Consider the following 24375-nt stretch of genomic DNA (forward strand, 5'->3'; position numbering starts at 1 on the left):
TCAGCCAGTTGCAAAGAGGAGCTGTTCTGTGCCTGTGGATCTGCCTGTCGCTGTGTGCTGCAGCTGAGGATGTGGAGTGAAGCTTTTCCAGAACAAAAGGAAAATCCCCCATTACTCCTATACTGTCTGGTCTTTTGAAGAGTTGCTGATTAAAAAGAAGTGAAATTTAGGTCACGTTAACTCAGCTTTCTTCACAGCTTTGGAAATGGCCAGTGCTGTGCTACACCACTGGACCAGCACTGGTTTCTTGGCTCATGTTCTTGAAAATGTAAAGAGATTCTGTGGCATACTGAATTTGGGAGTTTGGGCCACACTTTTAATGTAACCTCTCTTTTGCTTAGTCTTCAAAAATCCATCAGCATCCTCTAGGGGTTTAGAATTCAGGTGGTTTTGGAGATTGTTCTGGGGATGCAGATGAAGCTCCATGTTAAAAATGCCAAGAACAAGGCTGGGTGTTTCTCTTTCTTTCAGGGCTGAACTCCTGTGTGGTGTCACTTTGGGCTCCCCTGCAGTGCCACAATGCTGCAGGAGAAAGCACAAAAGCCTTTGGCTTTTGAGAAGTGGCCCAAGCCCAAAGCAGGGCTTGCCTTGCCCGTGGCCAGCGAGCCATGGCATCTGCTGAGGGTTTGGGCAGAGCAGGAGGAAATCCTTCCGCAGCCAGGCGGGTCCAGAGGGGAGGAAACACTCGGGAGCTTGTGGGGCTTTGCTGCTGCTGGCTGGGACAGCCTTTGGTCTCTGTCTGTGGTGCCCATGCACAGACTGCCCTGTGCAGCTTCACCCTGCCTTCCCCTGGGCTCTTTCTGAACACTCACAAAAATTGATGGCAAGTTTGGTCCCTGGCTTTTCTGGTTTGCCCTTTTCTCCCCCGGCAGGATCAGTGCCAGGTTTGAAGAACTGTGAAATCTCAATTTAAATGTGGGATGTGTCTAGCGCTGAATTTTTTATTCTGTAGTAATTCACAGAATATCAAACATATGCGAAGCTCAGAGCTGATGGTGGTGAGTGCCTGCAGTCCAGAAGCAGGAACGGTACCAATCATCCGGCTGGGGATGTGGCAGCGGGTTTGAAACCCACCTTGTGGGCTCGGAAAAGTAATTTCAGCTGGCAGCAAACTGTTCTGTTGCCAGCTTGTTTGCTTGGTTGTTCACTCCAGCCTCTTCCAGGTTTTAGAAGCTGGGAATTCAGTCCTCTGAAATTCCCAAAATCAAAGTCTTGGTGCTCCCAGTTCCAGGATGGCAAGGAGCTGCTCTAGGGCAGCGGTGCCAGGCAGATCTGAACCTGGAACCTCTCCTTCCTTTCATTTGCACAAAGGAGTTGGAAATGTCAGCTTTTTGTTCAGAATGCTAATAAAACCTCAACTGGGAGAGTTGGAATCCTCCACAAAAAGGAATATTACTCAAGAGAACGGAGTGGTTTTATTTGGCAAGCACTTTGTAAGTATGTACTGGATGACATCTGAGAGCTGGCTGTTGTTATTGGGATTGTGTTGTGAAACAGCAAGGAAACAGAAAACAGCAACAATGGAATTGCACAGCTTCATTTTCCCAAAGGTTGAGTGCTTGTGTTCACTGAAGTCTGAATTGGTGTTTAAAATGAGGACTTGCCTAGAGGAGTTTCTGGGTTTTTTGTGTACGTTTCACTGGACAGCAAAGCAATTACTTCCTAAATTTAGAAATTACTCTCTACTACATTATAGCAGGATTAGACAAGTTTTGGCATTTGAGCAACTTTCAACACACACTTTGCACATAGGAAGAAATAATGCCATTTGACAATCTGGCAGAGAGAAAATGTTCCAAACTCGGGTTTCTTTCCAGGCTGTCTGGGGAGCAGGGCAGGGATTTCCATGGCAGAGCTGGGGATGCCAGAGCTGCCACATCCCTTCACCTGGGAAAGCTGCTTTAAACTGCCTCCAAGTGCCTCACCAGCAGGAAGAGCCTGGGCTGAGGAGACAGCACGGATCCAATCCAGCCATTCCCAAAGAAAGAATAACGAGAATTATTTGGTTTATTATGTGCCTGAAGCCCACTTAGGGCAGCACCAAGGGGGTGAATCCCGCTGAGCTGGGCTGCAGACACAGGGAAAAGGCTCAGATTGTGATCCTCTGCATCGAGCTGAGGGCAGGCAGGCAGGTCCAGCCCTGGGGGAGCCCAGCATCACCTGAGGATGGAGGATCACCTGAGGATGGAGGATCACCAGGGTTTGAGCCCAGCATCACCTGAGGATGGAGGATCACCTGAGGATGGAGGATCACCTGAGGATGGAGGATCACCAGGGTTTATGCCCAGCATCACCTGAGGATGGAGGATCACCTGAGGATGGAGGGTCACCTGAGGATGGAGGGTCACTGGGGTTTGTGCTCCTGCTCTGCAGCCAGGGCAGCTCCAGCAGGACCAGGAGCGGCCGAGGGTCCGGAGCTAACGCGGATCTGCAGCAGGTACCGCTCCAGGGAGAGATGGCAGCAGGATTCCTGCCCTGGAATTCACCCCAACACACCTCCCCTGCCCTCAAACCACCCCAGGGCTGGGCATTCCTGCTCCCAGCTCCTCTTCTGCTTCCTGAGGAGCCCCACGGGCCTGTTAAGCAGAACTAACTTTGCACAGCTGCGTGAAATCCAAAATGCCCAAGTGAAAGAAATGGATTAAGCAGATAATCTCCCATCATACTTCAAACAACTGGAAGCACAGGGCTTTAAAAAGCGATAATTTTATATGGAGGATATTTTTTTAAACAGGTTATATTCATGGCATAGCACCAATAAATAATAATTTTATTTTCTTAAAAGAATTTCAGAGCACTTGAAAACTGTAGGATGTCTTTACATGTAGGTTCGTCCATAAAGAAAATTTATTATACATCTAATTCAAATGAATAATACAGATTTATTTCTGATTCTTCTGTCCATTCTCCACCATTTACTGGCATTATTTGTGAAAGGAGGAAATATGTGAGGATTTTGTGTCTCCTGCCACAGGCTGGGTGCAGTGCTGTAAAGGGGAAGCAGAAAGGAAAAGAAATTATCTTTTGTTTAAATATCATTTTGGCCTTCACAAGTTGTTCCAGATCAAATCTCTTCATTGAGAATTGGCCAAAAATAGACAGGAAGAATAATCCTCAGAACTGTGATAAGTATTATCATCAGAAATCAATCTTAGAAATAATTTCCACAATTAAATGTAGCGTAAATTGAAGGAGAAGAAAATGCGATTAAATCAGGCGTGGGGGAGAAAGCCTGTAACAACTTTTCTGTAGAATTCAATTTAGTGTTAATTTGCTGGGAGCTTAGAAAATAGAACAACAGCAAACCACTAATGGAGGGAAGGGATGGCTAATGAGGGATACGCAGATTTAGGAGAGAATCAAAACCTCTCACTGCTGCTGTGGTAAAGGAGAAATTCAGAGCTGCACTCACAGCCTGTGCTCCAGGTTTTCAGTCCCCCACGGAGGGAGAACATCCCAGTTTCATCCTGCAGGTAGAGAGGGGTGTTTGAGCTTTGCCTGGGACGTGTTTTCCAGCGCTGGTGGTTGTGTCTGGAGTCGCTGTCAGCGAGGCTCACAGCCCCAGGTGAGGATGCTCTTCAGCCCAGGTGTCCCCTTGGTCCCCTCTCCTGGGAGGTGCTGGCAGCAGGACAGCCTGGAGTGCTGAAATGGAACTTTCCTGTTCCATTGCCCAGCCTGAGCTGGGACAGACCCTGGCCCAGCCTGAAACACGTGAGGATCCTGTGGAAGGGCAGGGTGGAGCAGGGTGGGATCAGTGCAGGAACAGGATCAGAGCAGGATCAGTGCAGGAACAGGGGTGGGAACACTGCAGGATCACTGCAGGAACAGGGGCAGCTCCCCACAGCTCTGGGGATGCTCAGGAGATACTCTGGGGATGCTCAGGAGATGCTCCGGAGATGCTCTGGGGATGCTCTGGAGATGCTCTGGGGATGCTCAGGAGATACTCTGGGGATGCTCAGGAGATGCTCAGGAGATGCTCAGGAGATGCTCTGGAGGTGCTCAGGAGATGCTCAGGAGATGCTCAGGAGATGCTCTGGAGGTGCTCAGGAGATGCTCAGGAGATGCTCAGGAGATGCTCTGGGGATGCTCAGGAGATGCTCAGGAGATGCTCAGGAGATGCTCTGGGGATGCTCTGGGGATGCTCAGGAGATGCTCAGGAGATGCTCTGGGGATGCTCAGGAGATGCTCAGGAGATGCTCAGGAGATGCTCAGGAGATGCTCTGGGGATGCTCAGGAGATGCTCAGGAGATGCTCAGGAGATGCTCTGGGGATGCTCAGGAGATACTCTGGGGATGCTCAGGAGATGCTCAGGAGATGCTCAGGAGATGCTCTGGGGATGCTCAGGAGATACTCTGGGGATGGTCAGGAGATGCTCAGGAGATGCTCAGGAGATGCTCTGGAGATGCTCTGGAGATGCTCAGGAGATGTGGGCTCCTGGCAGAGTGCTTTTGTGAGAACAGAGGTTGCTTTAGTGCTAAGGGCGATGGGAATGCTTTAAGTAGCAGCTCTGGAGTGAAATATTGACTATCCCAATGCACTGGGATATTGAGGAGAAATGTTAATCTTTGATGTGCTCTTTTGCCTTTTCCATGGAGCTGGGATCTGTCAGGGCACCTGACCCCTCACTGCTGCCTGGGAATCACGTTTCTGCAGGCAGGTGCCATTCTTTAGCAGACAGCTGGAAAAAAGAATCAGTGATAGGAAGTCTGTGTTTTAGACAGCCAGAGTCTACACTTCATAAATGCGCAGCCATCTGGGGCTATCTTTAATTTTCCCTGCCATCCTTCCTTTTGCTGATAGCTGCACAGAGAGATTCAGTGATTCTCAGCTTCATTTCAAGCCAGAGGCAGACTGGGGAGATTTCATCTCCATCTCCAGGAGAGAAGAGTTTGGAATCATTTCTTTGCCATCCCTCCACTCCCAGACCTTTCAGATGTGCACAGATCTATTGTCAGATTATTTTTCCTGAGCTTCTCTGGTAGCCATCATCTGTACACATAATTCAGTGATTTTCAGTTCTTCCTGTGCCTAGAAATGTTGCCTGATTTAAAAATCTTGATTCATAATGGGAGCTAAAGTGATAATCCCTTTTGATTAACCTTCTGTCTCAGCCCACTGCGAATCAGAGGCACCACTGAAATTTGTTATCTGTTAACTTTTAACCCAAACTAATTTCTTCTGGCTTTATTAAAACTAATTAGTTTGCTTGAGGACTGAGGATCTCTCAGCATCCCCTGTAACAAATAAATACACCATGAGAAAACATAAGCAACAATTGAAAAGTAGTTCAGTAGGAATAAAGAATACATGTTAATGAAATTTATAATAGGTAGAAATACAGTTGACAGTATCTGGACTCAAGGGTCTGAAATGCTGGAGATTTTTTTGTGTAGTTTTAAAACGTTCTCCAAGGCTTTGTTTTGCACAGAGAATTACAATTACCTTGTGAGAGATCCATTTCTTTCTCCATGAAGAGATTTTCCACCGTAGGTTTGCTTTTAACTGATGAGTTGGGAGAGTTCAGAAATGATGCTGATATCGTCTGTGGATGGCTCAGGAGGTTGCCAAACAAAGATGACACATGAGGCTTATTTTAATCAAGTACATTCTTTTTTGTTCAGTTCTGATAAGCAGCAGTTTGAAGGAGAGAATGTAAGAGATTCTTTATGCCTGGTGTTTTTCAGTATTCCTTTCTTTTTCTTTTTTTCCTCTCCTCACAGACTTTCCTGAGAACTTCAGAGCTTTACATTTACAGCTGCCTCAACAATTGATTTTTATGAAATGAGAAAATTAAAAATGATGAGGCCTAAAGCTAAATTTTATTAGCATTGGCATTGTTTATATATGTATATTATACTTTATTTATTACTACCATATTCAGTAGCAGTAATAATCCTTTCCACTGCCCCACAGTTTTCAGAGACCTCCCTGAGCAGGGTTATTTTCACTGTCCAGAGCTGTTGGTTAGGTTTGGGGTTTATTTCTCCTTTATTTATTTTTCAGTCAGTTCACAGATCAAAGGTGTTTTGCTCCTCCCCTTTCCATTTCCCCCCTTAAGCACAGTTATTTGCTGCTCAGCTGGTATTTTGTACAGAAATGGGTTCTGTGCTCTGACCAACCTTCCTGCTCCGTTGCCCTGATGGGTTTCAGACTCAGGAGCTGCTGTCGGGTTGTTCCTATTTTAATTACAAAACTTGTGGTTAAATATCAGGAAATGTGAAAATCCCAACAAAGACTGTGCAGGTTTTTAGGGAGGACATAAAACAATGTGAGTTTTATTCAGTGTGACAGAAGGAGGTTTTGAAAGCCATATTCAGGGTGTGAGTGATGCATGCTAATACTTATAGGCAAAAGGAAGTTGAATTCTCTACTGCTCAGGTTGTTTTGAGTGTCAGGGGCCAAAGTCTTTTGCAGTCTGTGCCGGTTTTACACATCTCATTTAAAAAACGGGCCAGCAGCAAAGCCATGAACTCTGTGCTCCCCTCGTGTGTCAAGTTTTTATCTTGGAAACAACTGGCACTGAGCTTGGGTTCCTCAGACGAATACAGCTGTCCTCATAGCCAGGATGTCCTGGTGTTCCTCAGATGGATACAGCTGCTCTCATAGCCAGGATGTCCTGGTGTTCCTCAGATGGATACAGCTGTCCTCATAGCCAGGATGTCCTGGTGTTCCTCAGATGGATACAGCTGCTCTCATAGCCAGGATGTCCTGGTGTTCCTCAGATGGATACAGCTGTCCTCACAGCTGGGATGTCCTGCTGTAATTCGGGCAGGACAGACCCGGAGCGGAGTTTAAACCTTCCAGCTCAGCCTGCAGCCGTTCACTGCTGGGGGAATAAACCCGAGTGGGAATATTTGTGGATACGGAGGAGCACGGGAACATTCCGTGCCTGCGGAGCCGGGGCTGAGCGCGGCTGCCCGGGCTCCTCTGGGGATGGCAGCGGGAAAAGCCGGGCACAGGCGGCTCCTGCACAGCGGTGTCCCGGGATGTCCCGGGATGTCCCGGGATGTCTCGGGGTGTCCCGGGATGTCCCGGAATGTCCCGGATGTCCCGGCTGCAGTGGGTGAGGTGTCCCGGGATGTCCCGGAATGTCCCGGTGTCCCGGGATGTCCCGGGATGTCTCGGGATGTTCCGGCTGCGGTGGGCGCAGCTCGGAGCCAGGGCCGGTCCCGCACTGCCGGGATCACGGACACGGAGCGGGGCTGCCCGGGCACCCAGCGGCTGGCACGGGCACAGCTGGAACGGGGCACAGCTGGAACGGGCACGGGCACAGCTGGAACGGGGCACAGCTGGAACGGGGCACAGCTGGAACGGGCAGGGGGAACAGCTGGAACGGGGCACAGCTGGAACGGGCACGGGGAGCAGCTGGAATGGGCACGGGGAACAGCTGGATTTGGCATGGGGAACAGCTGGAACGGGCACGGGAATGGGGCACAGCTGGCAGAGGATGAGGAGGGAGGATGAGAATTCCAGGGAGGATGAGGATGAGGATTCCAGGGAGGATTCCGAGGGAGGATGAGGATTCCAGGGAGGATGAGGAGGGAGGATGCTCTCCTGCTGTCGGTCAGGGCTCCCTGCCACGTGCGGCTCTGGGCGCTGCAGCGCTGCCGCTGCTCGGGGGCCGAGGGGAACGCCCCTCCTCGGTCACAAATTCCAGATTCATCGGTGATGCCCAACAGGGACCGGGACTAAGGAAAGGAACGAGTCTGGCTGTGGCTCCGTGCAGAGCTCTGGGTGCTGGGGTTGTGCCCTGTGGGAAGCGCTCAGGCTCTGCGTTCATCAGATAATGAACCGGAGATTCTCGGGGTCAGATAAATCAGATCAATCCCTGTTGCTTCCATCCCTCGGTTGGGGCCTTGGTGGTTTAGTTTTCTTTCCATTCCATCCCCAGCAGAACAGAACACCGGTATCGGGCTGGCAGCATTCATGAGCCTTTAGGAACAGAAGGTAAGAAAAATGGCAAATGTATTGGTTCGATTACGTGGTGTTTCTTGTCATCCATCAACAGCAAGGGTTTTGTGGTCTGCTCTCCCCAAAAATGCCTTGAGCATTGTCCTTATAAACCACAGAGATGTAGAACAGATTCGTGACAGTAAAACAAGAAGCTGTGGTGGTTCTGAAAGTCTTGTGTGTTTGTGTGAGGATTTTTGTGTATCTGGCTCTGCTTTAATGTTGTCGTTCAGTGTCAGATCCCCTGGGGGTCCCTTCCAGCTCAGAACAGTCTGGGACTGGGATTGAACTTCACTTTTCCAAAGAGTTCTTTGCTGCTTTCTTGCCCAGCTTTTCGGGAATGTTTGCAAGCAGCAGAGGAATCGAAAATCAGCACCCCCCAATTTAAATGGCACTGAAGTGTTCTGAGGGGGGCCCTTCCTTCGAGGTAACTTCAGCTAAGGAAGCTTTGCTTGGACCAGTGTCAGCTTCTGTATCAGTGTCAGCTTCTGTACATTGTCAGGATCAGTGTCAGCTTCTGTACAGCTTTCCCTGTTTGGTGTTCCTGTGTACCACCTCAGCTTAGCAGGAGATGAAAAACGGATTGTGCAGTCTCACTTGAAGGCAGTAATATTATCTGTTCTGAAAACAGAATTTTTGGAGCATGAAGAGCTGTTTTTGAATGATGCTTCTGGCACCTAATCCTGAAAATTATTCAGCATATTTTTCTCGTGTCTGTCTTGAAGTGAAAAATTATCTTCTGTTTTCAAGTCACTTATAACTTCTAAAAATTGGGCTAAACTTTTCAGAGAGAATTCCAAAATTATGCAATATATTAATATAAGTTTCTGCCTAATAAAATTCGTCTGAAACAGCTGAATAATTACTGATGTCACCAGAGTTCACACGAGGCTTTTTAACATTTGCACCTCTACATTTCTTGCTACAAAATCTGCCAGCCTTTGGAAAAGCCAGGGAGCTTTTTGAGCTGTGCTGGATGTTGTGCCGAGGTTCAGTACATTCCATCCTTTTTTAGTGCCACAAGACTGAATTTTTCACCTGCTGGGGCATGACGTTACCATGACAACAGCTGATCTTGTTTGCCGTTCTCTGCTCTTTGTGCATGACAAAAAGGAAAAGCTTTTTGAGGAACATCGGGAGAGGCGGTGTGCCCGGTGTGCCCGGTGTGCCCGGTGTGCCCAGTGTGCCCGGTGTGCCCGGTGTGCCCGGTGTGCCCGGTGTGCCCGGTGTGCCCCATGTGCCCGGTGTGCCCGGTGTGCCCCATGTGCCCCATGTGCCCGGTGTGCCCTGTGTGCCCGGTGTGCCCGGTGTGCCCCATGTGCCCCATGTGCCCGGTGTGCCCTGTGTGCCCGGTGTGCCCGGTGTGCCCGGTGTGCCCAGTGTGCCCGGTGTGCCCGGTGGGCCCCATGTGCCCGGTGTGCCCGGTGTGCCCCATGTGCCCCATGTGCCCGGTGTGCCCGGTGTGCCCGGTGTGCCCGGTGTGCCCCATGTGCCCGGTGTGCCCGGTGTGCCCGGTGTGCCCCATGTGCCCGGTGTGCCCGGTGTGCCCGGTGTGCCCGGTGTGTCCCATGTGCCCGGTGTGCCCGGTGTGCCCCATGTGCCCCATGTGCCCGGTGTGCCCGGTGTGCCCCATGTGCTCGGTGTGCCCGGTGTGCCCCATGTGCCCCATGTGCCCGGTGTGCCCGGTGTTCCCGGTGTGCCCGGTGTGCCCCATGTGCCCCGTGTGTCCGGTGTGCCCGGTGTCCCCGGTGTGCCCGGTGTGCCCGGTGTGCCCCATGTGCCCGGTGTGCCCCATGTGCCCCATGTGCCCGGTGTGCCCGGTGTGCCCGGTGTGCCCGGTGTGCCCCATGTGCCCGGTGTGCCCGGTGTGCCCGGTGTGCCTGGTGTGCCCGGTGTGCCCGGTGTGCCCGGTGTGCCCCATGTGCCCCATGTGCCCGGTGTGCCCGGTGTGCCCCATGTGCCCCATGTGCCCGGTGTGCCCGGTGTGCCCCATGTGCTCGGTGTGCCCGGTGTGCCCCATGTGCCCGGTGTGCCCGGTGTGCCCGGTGTGCCCGGTGTGTCCCATGTGCCCGGTGTGCCCGGTGTGCCCGGTGTGCCCGGTGTGCCCGGTGTGCCCCATGTGCCCGGTGTGCCCGGTGTGCCTGGTGTGCCCCATGTGCCCGGTGTGCCCGGTGTGCCCGGTGTGCCCGGTGTGCCCGGTGTGCCCCATGTGCCCGGTGTGCCCGGTGTGCCCGGTGTGCCCGGTGTGCCCGGTGTGCCCGGTGTGCCCGGTGTGCCCCATGTGCCCCATGTGCCCGGTGTGCCCGGTGTGCCCGGTGTGCCCGGTGTGCCCCATGTGCCCCATGTGCCCGGTGTGCCCTGTGTGCCCGGTGTGCCCGGTGTGCCCGGTGTGCCCGGTGTGCCCCATGTGCCCGGTGTGCCCCATGTGCCCCATGTGCCCGGTGTGCCCGGTGTGCCCGGTGTGCCCCATGTGCCCCATGTGCCCGGTGTGCCCGGTGTGCCCGGTGTGCCCGGTGTGCCCGGTGTGCCCGGTGTGCCCGGTGTGCCCCATGTGCCCGGTGTGCCCGGTGTGCCCCATGTGCCCCATGTGCCCCATGTGCCCGGTGTGCCCGGTGTGCCCGGTGTGCCCGGTGTGCCCGGTGTGCCCGGTGTGCCCGGTGTGTCCCATGTGCCCGGTGTGCCCGGTGTGCCCGGTGTGCCCCATGTGCCCGGTGTGCCCCATGTGCCCGGTGTGCCCGGTGTGTCCCATGTGCCTGGTGTGCCCGGTGTGCCCGGTGTGCCCGGTGTGCCCCATGTGCCCGGTGTGCCCCATGTGCCCGGTGTGCCCGGTGTGCCCCGTGTGCCCGGTGTGCCCGGTGTGCCCCGTGTGCCCAAATGTGCTGGTGATTTTCATTTGTTCTGTTTCGTTTGTTCTTGTTTGCCACCAGAGAAATCAACCTGAGTGGGAAATGTGGGTGAGAGGTTTCTAATGAGTTATCACAAGGTGTGAGGGGAAATTCCTGCATGTGCAGGAACCACTAAAACCACGCTCTGCATTTTAATTGCTTTAGAATATTTGGTGTAATATTTGGTTTGACCTACAAAACTGAATTAGATCTTTGGCTCATCCTTTGGGCTCGAGGTAAAAACCCAATTTTCTACCAACTGGAGCTGTAAAAGGAAAGATCTGTAGGACAATGGTAAGATGAAAATACTTGTTCAGGGGAGATTGGGGAATATCCCCCTCAGACCGTGCCAGCTTCACAGCAGCTTGCAAAAGGAGTTAATGTTTAAACCACACTGTGTTTGCTGCCTTTGTGCCTTTCCACCAGGGCAGGGACGTCGTTCATTCCTTTCTCCCTTAGCAGTGGATAGCTTTTCTTTCCCTTGGCTATAATTTGTGGGAGGAGGGACTGTGCTATGCTGAAGGACAATTCTGTATTTCAGAAACACAGATTATTTTAATGTGTTGAGGAGTGTAAAAATCATTGAAAGAAGAGCCCCTGAAGAAACGTTGGTTTTGCTTCAGCCCACAAATCCAATTGATTCACTTTCTAATGCTATCCTTCCTTCAGCCATGGCAGGTGCAAAAGCAATGTCTTGAGGAGAACTTGCATGTTTGGTGCTTCATTGCAAAGAGCTGCAGCTGTTATTTACCAGGGGATGCTGCCTTAAAACCACTGCTCCTGGATATGTCTAAAGTCATCTCCTCATTTCCATTTCCAGAAGAGCTGAGAGGGTTCTGTCGTGTTTGTACTGAGTGCCAGGGGTGAAGAGAATTAGGAGAAGTGAAGAGACTGAAAAGTAAAGTAGAGAAGTGAAAAATAAGTGCAGAGAATGAGGTGGGGAGTGAGCTGAGCAGCTGTGAGGGATGGCTGGGTGCTCTGAGCAGCAGCAAATCCAACCCAGCTCCGTGAGATCCTCAGCTCGGGGAACCTGCCACGAGTTCAGGTGAGTCTGATGCTTCACCTGGCCGGGGATGGAGCAGAGCCTCAGAGGAATGGGAGAGAGAGGCTGCCTGGAATGAGCTGGGCTTGTTATCTTCAGAGTTTCACTGAAGAGAAAAACAACAGTGAGGAGGAATTGTTTGTGTTTCCTCCCTCACATCTGCTCCCTGTTGCTGGGGTGCCAGGACACCGCTGATTTCCAAGGCCAAGGAACTGCTGCAGCTCCTGTGGCCCTGATTTAGCAGTGCTTTTTAAGAAGTGCTATTTTTATATAGTGTTTCTTATGCTAAATTCAGCCTACTGATTAGAGGGGTAAAGCTGCATTTGTTTTCCTTTGTTAGAACAGGGTATAATTTGCACGGAAAAGTTCCTATTTTTAAAACAAAGGGAATCCAATTGTGAAGTGAATTTATTTAAAATGCAAGCGTTTCTGAGTAGCTCTTCCTTTACCTCAGGAGTGGTCCTGGAAAACACTCATGTCTGGTAGTTTCTCTGTAGGAATTAATTCGTTTTTAAGTGTTAACATCAGAAAATGTCCAGCCACTTTCCTGTGCTGCTTGCTAACATGTGCTTCGCCATGGCACTTGAGAGGAAGGATCCAGAGGAAATAGTAAAACACCTTAAAAAAGTAAGACAATCTGGTTTGTTTATTTTTCATTGTGTGCAATAGTTTTCCACTAACTTACCAAATGTGATTTATTGGAAGCTGTGACGGTGCTGCACGAGCTGAGCCCTTCCTGGGAGGGGAGGGGACATTCAGCATCTGCCCTGGTCCTGCTGGGTCCTGCTGGGGCAGGACAGGGACAGGGACAGGGACAGGGACAGGGACAGGAGAAGTGCATGGACAGGAGCAGGGACAGGACAGGGACAGGAGCAGGGAAAGGACAGGGACAGGGAAAGGGACAGGGACAGGACAGGGACAGGGGCAGGGACAGGACAGGGACAGGACAGGAGCAGGGACAGGGACAGGGGCAGGGACAGGAGCAGGGACAGGACAGGGACAGGGACAGGAGCTCTCCTGAAGTCCATCCTCCTCCTCCTGCCCAGCTCCTCTCTGCCCAGAGCCCTTGGTAATGGTCACAATTGTGCAGGGCAGGCTGGATCCTTCTTGCCTTATGCAGGTACTGATTCAAAGGTAAAATCAGCAAGGGTTCAAGGGCAGTGAAATCAGCAAGGGTTCAAGGGCAGTGAGATCAGCAAGGGTTCAAGGGCAGTGAGATCAGCAAGGGTTCAAGGGCAGTGAAATCAGCAAGGGTTCAAGGGCAGTGAAATCAGCAAGGGTTCAAGGGCAGTGAAATCAGCAAGGGTTCAAGGGCAGTGAAATCAGCAAGGGTTCAAGGGCAGTTTGCTGTGCAGGCTGTGCCTCTCAGCCCAGCTCTGTTGGCCCTGGGAGGTTCTCCAGTTGTACAACTGGGGAGAGTCAGCTTTGCCTTTAAAATCCAGCTCTTGGAGGAAATAAAAAATGAACTGGAGATGATGAACCTGACCTTTGAATGAGTCATTTACAGGACCAAAATACATGAGAGAAGATCAGAAGATTCTTTATTTTCTTCTTTTTACGTACCCGCAGCCTACAGGTGTTCCCTTTGCTCCTGATGAACCCTGTTTGTGCATCAGCCAAACAAAGAGCTCTCTCGGGGTTACAATCAGAATGTTCCAGTGCAGCCCTTCCAGGGCACTGGCAGCAATAATTCTCGAAGAAAAAGAGCTGCAAATAAATGAATAGTGTACAAGATTTTTTTAAAAACAAAAATAATTGATGGATGAGCAAACCAGCACACAGGGCACCAGATGCCTTTCTGCAGGCAATGTAGAACCTTGTTACCCAGACAGTGGTGCCAGATTGTATTAAATCTACCAAAGCCATCCTCCTGCTGGGAATATTTTAGTTAGTCCTCACATCCATAGGAGAGTTTTTACTTTTGCTCTGCTGCAAGCACACATTTATGCCTTCATTTCTGCACTTTAAAAGATGCAACTTAGATATAAGGTAACACAATTTGTTGTTGATGTCTCTCAGATATTGAAGTTTTCATAGCTGTTTCTTTATAAATTGTCTCATGGTCTGTGAAGTATGTGCTGGTGTGTGAACCTTTCAATCTGCTCTGGGCACCCCAAAAGCAGCACTGCTGGGGTACATTTGGGAGGGCTGGCAATCTTCTGATTGAGTTTGCTCTTCACATTCCAAAAATATCATTCTGAGTGTTGTTTCCTTAACTGAACATGCCTGAAGCATTCCTTGCATCCAGCAGGAAATTAAAAAAACCCATAAATTATTTCTGATCACTCAAAGGCAGGCCAAGTGTTACCCACCTTAATGCAGTTTTTGGCAGAAACAAGGAGTGTTTTCAGAGGCAGCGTGTAATGTGTGTAAGGCAGGGTGGAAAGGTCACAGATTGCTCAGCGTGACTGATGGCAACTTTAATATGAAATTGAATTTAAGATACAATCTCCAACAACCACCTTTGGGAACTTGTGCAAAAACAAAATGGAAGTGTCAGAGGATGCTGCTGGCTCTCCCTGAGCTCTCTTTCGGTTTGAGTGACCTGACAAAGCATTTCCACCCTGCTAGTTTGACCTTTGACTGCATATTTGAGTTTTATTTACTGTTCTTTTATCCAGCTTACATTGCTGTCTAAATACATAAAAATATATTCCTGAGGCTGCAGTTAATACCTTGATCTTTAGGCACAGGTTCCTTGCCTTCTGACTTCCTGCATTTCTGATTGCCTGTCACTGCAGGACAGGGCTGCTGTATTTGTGTTTGTGTGTAATGCTTGCATATTGTGTTGGATACATTGTGCAGATGTGTATATTTATATATATTGTGTATATATTGTACTGTAGTGTGTTTGTATTAGAATGTGGCTGTTTACTCAGAACCAGATATGCACTACAAGTAGGGTGAATTGTGTGAATGTGAAAGTGTGTACGTGAGTAACATTCCAGTGGTTGTCTCTCTGCCCTCAGAATGCCTTCTGGACCCCTAAATTGCTTTATTTCCTGGGAGCTGTGTCTCTTTCTCCTCCCAGCTCTGGGAGAGGTGAGGCAGCCAAGTCTGAGCTCTTTGTTACCTCCACAGGGAGATTTGTGTTATTATTTCTGTAGGCAGCAGGCCTGTGAAGCCAGGTCATCTCTCTTTGCTTGCACATCTTTAATCAGATCATCTACTGAAAACATGGGGGTTTATGGCAGAGCTGCCTGTAATTGCAAATTAATCTGGAGCTTCTGCACCTTCCGTGCCTTTGGCTCCGGGCCTCGTATTGCTCTTAATAGTGCCTTAATTCCAAATAATGCAGAAGCCCTTAATGGGATGTGCTGTAATGGAGATGCGGCCTGTGACGCTTTGTTTCTGTTCCAGGAGAAGGAGCTGAAGGATGCTGAGCAGGAGGAGAAGGGCGTGAGGCTGCAGGATGCCAGCGTGTGCCCCTGAGCCCTGCAGCGCTGCCAGGTAACGGCCCAGCCCCGGGGGCAGGTCTGGGTACCAGCCCTGGGAACCAGCCCTGGGTACCAGCCCCAGGAACCAGCCCTGGGGCCAGGTGTGGGTACCAGCCCCAGGTACCAGCCCCGGGGTCAGGTCTGGGTACCAGCCCCAGGTACCCAACCCCAGATACCAACCCCAGGTACCAGCCCCAGGTACCAGCCCCAGGTACCAACCCCAGGTACCAACCCCAGGTACCAGCCCCAGGTACCAACCCCAGGTACCAACCCCAGGTACCCAACCCCAGGTACCAACCCCAGGTACCAGCCCCAGGTACCAACCCCAGGTACCCAACCCCAGGTACCAACCCCAGGTACCAACCCCAGGTACCCAACCCCAGGTACCAACCCCAGGTACCAGCCCCAGGTACCAACACCAGGTACCAGCCCCAGGTACCAACCCCAGGTACCAGCCCCAGGTACCAGCCCCAGGTACCAACCCCAGGTACCCAGCCCCAGGTACCAACCCCAGGTACCCAACCCCAGGTACCAACCCCAGGTACCAACCCCAGGTACCAGCCCCAGGTACCAGCCCCAGGTACCAATCCCAGGTACCAACCCCAGCTACCAACCCCAGGTACCAACCCCAGGTACCCAACCCCAGGTACCAATCCCAGGTACCCAACCCCAGGTACCCAACCCCAGGTACCAACCCCAGGTACCCAACCCCAGGTACCAATCCCAGGTACCAGCCCCAGGTACCCAACCCCAGGTACCAATCCCAGGTACCAGCCCCAGGTACCCAACCCCAGGTACCAGCTCCAGGGGCACCTCAGACCCCACTTTCTGCTCCCCCTGCTGCGCCTCCACGTGGAGAATGGCAGCTGAAAATAAATCACAGCAAACTGCCTCAGGAACAAATGGGATTTCCAGGTGAATGTTGAAGGTGCTGCTGGGCTGGAGAGAGGTGCATTGTGCCTCTGACGTGTGTTTTCTGAGTATGGTAAATTAGGCTTTGGTAAAAGACTTTTTTGGTCATTTTGGTGAGACACAGTTGAAGAATTCTCTACTTTTTCTGGAAAATTCCTATCCATCAGTTGGGATTTTCTCAGTAAAACGTTGAAAAGCTCTTGTCCAGCAGCAAATGCCCCAAACTCTCTTTAGCAGTTATTTCCCCTGCCACATGGAACAGTCTCAGCTATTCCAGGTCCTGAGAGAAAAACTATTTTAACAGTAAGTGTTTTTCCTCAGTTCTTACTTGTGCCTGCTGGGGACTGAAAGGTCTCTCTCTGCCTGCAGTGTGAATTTATCTCTGGCAAATCCTGCATGGGGTGGCTGCTGGGAGGAGAGGCCGATGTGCCCCACCTCAGCACATCTGCATTCAGTGGGAGAAGCATCATGAGCCAGCCACTTCACAGGGCTGCATCTGGCTAAAAATAAAACTCCAATCTGGGATTTCTGCAGGGCTTAAGTGAGTTGCTGGGCAACCTCATTCATATCAGAGGAGCTGTTACACGGGCTCTGCTGGGAGCTGGGCTGGGCTCTGCTGGGCTGGGCTCTGCTGGGCTGGGCTCTGCTGGGCTGGGCTCAGCTGAACTGGGAGCTCTGGGCAGGGACACAGCTGAACTGGGAGCTCTGGGCAGGGACACAGCTGAACTGGGAGCTCTGGGCAGGGACACAGCATGGCCACTCTGAACTGGGAGCTGGCAGAGGGGGCTCAGAGGGTCACCAGGGCAATCACCAGAATTCAGAGCTGGCTGCAGCCCCTGGTGTCGAAGCAGACCTGACAGCTCCTGTTGCTGATGAATTGAAATGGGTTTTGTAGAAAAGGCAGAGTTATAATACTTTATGATAGGAGGCAGCCATGTGTATCACAGCATCACTTAATTTTATTCATCCATCTGTCTCCAAACTTCTCCCTTTCCTAATGTGTTTCTCTTCTCTTTATTGTTGTTTACACATTACCTTTGCTCTTTACCTCACGAGGCACATAAAGATAAAGTCTCACTTGGGCAGTTTTCTATTCTAGCTGACACACAACAGTGTGCATCATTGGTGAGTGAAGGCTCAGTACTTTGGTGACACTAAAAATGTGAGTCCTGTGACTATCAGCAAGTGCACAGCTTGCATGGCTGACAGTGCTTTATTATAGCATTTATATATAAATATATATATTTATATATATATTATAATGTTTGTCTTGAGCTGCATTGGAAAAGTTCTGCTAAAACCAATTTAAAATACAGAGGTCAACGTTTGTCACGTTAGCCACTAACCTAGAAATAAAATTTCCCCTTACTATTGTAATGTCAGAATTTATCATACTGTGGGTCCCTGTTTCTTCACATCTGTTAAATACTGTGAAAGGAACAGAGCAAAAATTCTGGATGTTTGCACTGCTGAGCTCATGCAACAGCCTCAATGCAACCAAAATCTTGTTATGAGTGCTGTGTCACCTTTAACCAATGGAGCAGCATGGAATCCTGGCCAGGTACCCTGGATGGTAACAAACCTTCCGTTTTGCTCTTACAGAAAAGATCTCCTGAGGTTTTTTTGCCCTCCACACAGAGGCTGAGGATAGATTGTGCAGTTTAGATTGCATTTTATTGTTGAGAATGTGCGAAACTCTGCAGCTTTGGATGTGGAGGTTGGAGCAGAATTCTGACAGAGTTAGGGCTCAGCCCTGAAGAGGAAAACCTGCCCAAATTAATTTATTCTTTTTCACCCTTGGGAGCTGGCCTGGAAAACAGGCCAACTTCATCCAGGCACGTGGGGCTGGGGGTTGTGTGTGAATTCTCTCCTGCAGCACTGCCAAAGCCCCTGCCCATCTCTGCACAAAGGGCTCGCTGAAGTTTGGCTCCAGAAGGGACTGGGTGTCAGGCTGGCCCAGGAGCCCAGCAAATCAACCTCAAACTGAGCCTGGCTCAGGTGGGGCTGCTGCTCTGCTAAGGGAAACAGAATCACATCACAAAATCCAGGTGTGCATTCCTGTGGAGGATTTGGTGTCCTGGTGGCGCTGGGCTCTGGCTTGTTTCCATCGGGGTACGAACGAGTCCGTGTGTTCATGTAAAGGACAACGGGCATTCTGCACATTTCCACAGGGAACCACTCCATGGTGCCTTCTCAGGGTGTTTCTGGTCACTGCTGCTTGTGTCAGGGGCTGGCAGCTCCCTGGAACAAAGGGCTGTGCTGGTGATCAGCCTGATGGAGCTCCTCACTGAGAACAGCAGCACCTGGGTTTGGTTTTCTGGAGCTGCTGGGTTTGGTTTTCTGGAGCTGCTGGGTTTGGTTTTCTGGAGCTGCTGGGTTTGGTTTTCTGGAGCTGCTGGCCCCTGGGTTTGGTTTTCTGGAGCTGCTCTCTGTGGAAGTGCATCACATCACAGACCCCTGGCCCTCAGATGGACCCAAGGAGGGCACAGTTAGTGAAGATCCAGGATGCAAAATGCACTGGGTGATGAATTGAATAGAGAAGCATCACAGATGAAAATGTTCCCTGTTCCTGCCATGAGATCAGAGCTGTTTCTGGTGCTCTCTATTTAGGTCAGCTGCTTTTGCCACTGGGAACGTTGATGTTTTGATATGCTCTGGGAGTAATTCAGGTTCATGTATGTCCCATATGTTCTTGAGCATTCTGCGTGGAGAGAGCATTAAAGTCACATTTAAGAGCAAATGTTGTCTAAAAAAGAAAAAGGAAATGATGGTCTCATCAAGCTTTATGATGCCATCTGGGTTATATAAATGTGTGTGTCACAGCATTCCATGCAATGCAAGATCTTCAGAGGAGGAGGTCCTGGCGAGAATATCCTGTAGAAATATTAAAAGATATCAGTGTTTCTGGAAGTAACAGCAGTAATTAGCTGTTTAATTAGTATAACAGTACTTAATTAGTACAACAGCAATTATCAGGAGGAGTTTGGTAGATTTGGTTCAGTTCTTCCCAGTACTCAGAATCAAAACCTTGCTCCAAAGCTGATCTGCCAGAAGAGAAAGCAGAGAAATGATCAGAGCCATTGGTGTGTTCCCAAGCTTTGACCGATTTAGGTGGGCACTGGGACCCTGAATGAAAGATGTAAAAATCTGTGTAAAATACCTGCAGTTGTTCCTGTGTCTAATCCATCTCTTTCCAAAGTTCCTTCAGCCCCTCAGAGCTGCTGGTTCTGAGAGCCCATCCCTGGCAGCAGGCTCAGAGCAGAAGGGAGCCCTGCTCCCTTGCTCCCAGAAATATTCACAATATGGGGATTAGTGAGTTTTAGGAAAACTTCTTTCCAGAGGTGGTCAGTTGGTATGAGTTGTTCTGGAGACAGGGAAGTCTAAATTCTGACAAAAATAACCTTTTCTTGTAACTTGTTCCAATAACTGTATTTAATTAATCCTGAGGAAATGAGCTGGGAAAGGCAGACAAGAACAGGATTGCATCGTTGATCCTGATACCTCACAGTTCCTTTTTTCCTTCCCATTATTCCTCAACAATCCACACTGCCTGCCCAATATGCAATACAATATTAATTAATAGGAAGGGTGCAGGAGGTAAGAGATTCTGAAAATCCATTGTTTAATAGTTTGTTACAAAAACTGAGAGGAAGGGAAAAGAAAAATCCGTGCGCAGAAAAAAAAAATATATCCAGAGATTGACAATAATTGCATCAGTTCTTGTGGAAAACATGATTTGTTCCCTTTTCCTCTCTTTTTTTCTAGTGCAGTGCTCTCCAAAGAGCCCTTCTGCAGAGCTGAGTGCGAGGGCTGGCTGCAGCCTTTTAGACTGCTTGGGCCATGGCAGAATCTGCAAGTTAACAAACTGGAGGCAGAAGGCAATAAAAGGCTGAATCAGCTTTGGAAACATTGCATTAGGAAATGGCCAGCAGAGAGATCCATGCCCAAGATTGCTTAGTGCCCTTTGCTCTCACACAGAAAAAGAGAATACAGTAATTAAACTGGGAGGGAGAGGGGATTTGTCACTTCCCTGAGTGGGGTCAGGAGGAGGCAGGGGCTGCCCAAGGTAAATCCCAGCCCTGGGCTGCTCCCCTGCCCTGCCTGTGCTGCAGCCACAGAGGACAAGAGATGCTGCTCACCAGAAATGTCACTGCCTCCTTCCCTTCTGTCAACACTGCAGAAAAGTGGCACTAGTAGGTGAAAATAATTTTTTTTTTTTTACCCAAGTGTTTATTCCTGCTTGGTTTTTTCTTAGTGTAACAGATGCAAGTTTCTGATTTGATACAAGCTGTAATAATCTTGTTGTGCATCAATACAGATCTCAAACTCATAAAGAGATCAGGGCTAGGAAATCAAACTTTCAGCTGGTCTGAATTAAAGAAAGAACTTTTCCATGGCAGGCTAAAGTAATTCAATGTATTTTCCTGTTTTCTGTGTCTGTTTATGAAGTAATCACTATCACTGATGATTCACAAAATCCTGTATAAAAACACTTGATCCTACTGAACTGGTTAACATAGGACCACGTGAATTCAATCATAAAACAAATCTTATTTTATGAATATCTGATCCTTTGAATACCTTGTGTATAGAAATGTTTTGGGGGAGAGCAAGGGGTTTATTGCAGAAGAACACTTGCTTTTGAATTGCAGGTACACTGATTTCCAGCGTTAGCACAGGCTGATCATGTGTATTTGAGTTTATTCTGAAGGCAGTTTACACTTGAAAGAGTCCAGACAAAATGTAAATTTGAGTTATATTTTATGTATATATACGTTAGATCTGTGCCTCTCTATAGAGCACACCCATCTCTGAGGCCCCTGAGATCCAGAGAATTCTGAAATGTTTTGATTGCCATTCATTCTGTGCATGATAGAGTGTATTTGTTTAAATCTACATGACTTATGCATAAGTGCAGTTTGGTTGCCAGACTCTAGTCCCTGCTGAGGGGAAATGTGTGAGGCACACACGGCTTCCTCACTGAACATTCCCTTTTCAGTTCTGAATTTATTTCCTCTGAACCTTTTCCTTTCTTCATTTGAACATGCAGAAATATTTGTGCCAGGTGTGGGTTTGCCTCCATTCGTTGCAGTTTGGGCAATAACCCCATTTTATGTTTTCCAGGTAAAATCAGACTATGACCATCTTCGAGAAACCTTTCTCAGAGTGACCAAAGAACGAGATTTGGCTGTAAGGGGAAAACACCAGCTCCAAGCCAAGCTGGAGAACCTAGAGCAGGTCCTAAAGGTGTGTATAAACCTGAAACTCCATCAGTGCTGCTTCCACTGCTCGTCCATGATTCCTGATCCGGGGGTGCCCTGCAGACCTGATCAGCTCTGCTCAGATGTGTGCAATGATCAGATGAGAGCAGCAGGTCCTGACAGGGATCCCAGACCAGCAGAGACGTTCAGAGACCTCTGACACTTCATAGCAATTGCACCTCCCTTGCACTGTACAGTTATTTATGTCCAAATGAGAGAGAGAGAATGAGAACACGAACAAACTGCTCTGATATTTTGCTTTAGAGAGCTGTGTCTGCCAGTCTAACTGGCTGCAAAATATTACTGCAGCCTTTACATTCTGTACCTCTCGCTGCTCTGCTTCAGAACTCCTTCAAAAATTTTCCTTAGCTGAAAGAAAAGATTCTCATGTGGATTCAGAGATCCTGGCTGCTCATGTCTGTGCCTTTCTGCCCCGAGCTGAGCCCTTGTGAGCTGGCAGAGCAGCTCCAGCAGGCTCCAAGCCCTGCAGCTCCTTTCTAGCACCGTGCCCAAGCAGGTGCAGCTCGTGCTGGATCTCACGTGTGTCCTCATGTGCTCGGGAAAAACGGCTTGCAGCTTTCCAGCCATTGCAAAAAAGTTCTGAGAAATGTTGAGCCTGGTTTCCCTGTCTGAAAAGAAGTTCTGCTGCTCTTTTGAGAAATTCAGGATATATTGACAGAGCAGAAAAGGGGAGCTGCAGAAGTGCTGAATTAGCTGTCTTCTGAGGATGCTGGCAGTGGAGAAGGGCTCTGATTTCCTGATGTGTGCAGGCAGCGTTTGCATTCACCCCGGGAGAGCTGCTGCTCTCCCATCTGCCAGCACAGATGAGCCTTTTGATGCTGTGGGGATTAACTCTGCTCCTCAGCCAGCCCTGGGAGCAGGGACTGCTCTGTCCTCGGGGTCCTGGGGCTCTGGGGCTCTGTCCTGCTCTGTCCCTGGGGCTCTGTCCTTGGGACCCTGGGGCTCTGTCCTTGGGACCCTGGGGCTCTGTCCTGCTCTGTCCTGCTCCCCTCTGCTCACCTGGAGCTGGCCCTGGGGCTCTGCAGCTGAGCCAGGCTGGCTGCCGAGTGTCCCTGGTGCCCTGGGGAAACAAGAACCATGTCAGGAGGCTCTCCAGGGCTCCTCCAGCAGCAGTTTGTGCTCCCAGCTCTCACTCCACAGTCTGAAGGAAATCTGCTGAGTGCAGGCTGTGTCCTGTTCCTTCTCTGCTGCCCAGCAGGGTTTTGGTGCCTTTGGTCTGACAGATCCACTGAGGAGACGACTTCTGCTCGCTCTCTTTGAGGGACGGAGCATTCCTGGACAATTGTGATGGTGTGGAGAGCCCCTGCTGTATTTCTTCTGTGCTCTTTTAATTGTGGGTTTGCCTCCTGATGTTGGAGCAGTGTGACTGGGAGCTGTGGAAGGGGTGCAGGAGAGAAGTGCCAATTGACACGTTGGGAAGTTCTAAGCTGCCTGACACTGAGGACAGCAGCAGCACAGACAGGATTGTCACTGTCACCTCCTGGCCAGGTCCTGGGGGATCCCAGCAGCTCAGAGCTCCCCAGGAGCCCCTCTGTGCCCTGTCCTGGCAGCTGAGTGCAGGGACAGCGGTGCTGGCACAGCTGCTTGGGGCAGATGTGGAGCAGGGGAGGGCAGAGATCCTCACTGCTTCCCCAAGAGCGTGGTGACAATGTGGTGACAATACTGACACTGCCAGGGTAACACAGCTCACCAAGTGGCCTTTTTAACCTCAAAATCTGCAAATTCCACCTCGTTAAATAGATGTTTTAGGAACCACAGGAATTGAAAGCTGGGGAAAATCACAGATCATGGATCGCAATCTGTTTCTTCATTACATTTTATAGATTCACTGTATGTTCACAGTACTGATTATTTATTGATCTTTTCAAAGGACTAGAAATGTTCTGTAGTAGCTTGTGTAAAATAGTAAGAGCTCAACAGTAACAAAATATGCTGTATCAGCTCTGATACTAAATTTCAACAGAGGGAAATGAGACTTCTTCTTCCTGATAATTTAAACCTTGAGGAAGACTAGTTGGTAAAATGGGTGATGTTCATCCAGGTGAGATAAGAATCAGAGCCATTCTTGTTGGTTGTTATAAAATGCTGAGAACAGACATTCCCTGTGAGCTTTTGTACAGTGTGCAGTGCAGAAATGTCTACAGACAAGCACCAAATCCTCACAAAACTCCTGGAAAACAAGCCAGAGCCATGGGTAAAAACTTACAAAGTGGGAAATCTTCTTGTTGTTGTTGATAATGAAACAAAAAATGAATAAATCCCAAGCAGAGGCCAAATGGAGAAATTTCTGCTCCTCTTGCAAACATGTCCAGGCTGAGATGCCAGCCTGCCTGGCTGTGCCTGTGTGCTGCAGGTAATAACAGCTCATTACAGCTAAGAAATGTGCCTGATAAAATTCTCTCTTGTAGACAATAAGAGATATTTTGGGCTGTTCTTGTCGATTTTCACCATGCATTTGTTTTCCCAGGTGCTGATTTCTAATGGGCTTGTGTGTAATAACTTGGTGCTGCAGATAAGGCAGAGTGCCTCTGCTCTCAGACTATTATGGGAATAGTATGTCATTTGGAAAATAAAAATCTTTAATACCACCTTCACCAGGGAAGAGATCAGAATCTAGAAAGAGATATTTCTTAACTCCCGTTTATTAAGAGGGTGTTTGAAAGTTGCAGTGATGCTGGGAGAGGAATATTAACCTGTAATGAAAAAGATTTCTATCTGTAAAGGGTGTCTTGACATGGTGCAGCTCGTGCTCTTCCCAGGAGCCTGTCTGGTATTGCTGTGGGTCTTCAGCATCAAATGCACTTCAGGAGGTGGCTGTGAGCCCTGTGCAGTCCCTTTTGTCCAAAGCACCTGTGTTGGTTCTGTTC

The 24375-nt window shown here is 49.6% G+C and overlaps 1 protein-coding gene across 13 annotated transcripts in view; it reads left to right on the forward strand.

Moving 5' to 3' along the window:
* RIMBP2 (RIMS binding protein 2) overlaps positions 1–24375 on the forward strand; it is a 100533-nt gene that overhangs the window by 32793 nt on the left and 43365 nt on the right. For 6 of the 13 annotated variants that reach the window (XM_088065102.1, XM_088065108.1, XM_088065109.1 and 3 more), the window contains exons 3-4: positions 15238–15327; positions 21351–21473. The gene's annotated coding sequence lies outside the window, so the exon portion shown is untranslated. Of the gene's footprint in view, positions 1–2331; positions 2438–7683; positions 7807–7891; positions 7948–15237; positions 15328–21350; positions 21474–24375 lie in introns of those variants that run through there. The other 7 variants (XR_015774235.1, XM_088065100.1, XM_088065101.1 and 4 more) reach the window with 5 other exon arrangements.

Source organism: Pseudopodoces humilis, chromosome 20, assembly GCF_049639895.1.
Source record: "Pseudopodoces humilis isolate 2021_Gansu_Grassland_sample_001 chromosome 20, ASM4963989v1, whole genome shotgun sequence".
Taxonomy (NCBI): domain Eukaryota; kingdom Metazoa; phylum Chordata; class Aves; order Passeriformes; family Paridae; genus Pseudopodoces; species Pseudopodoces humilis.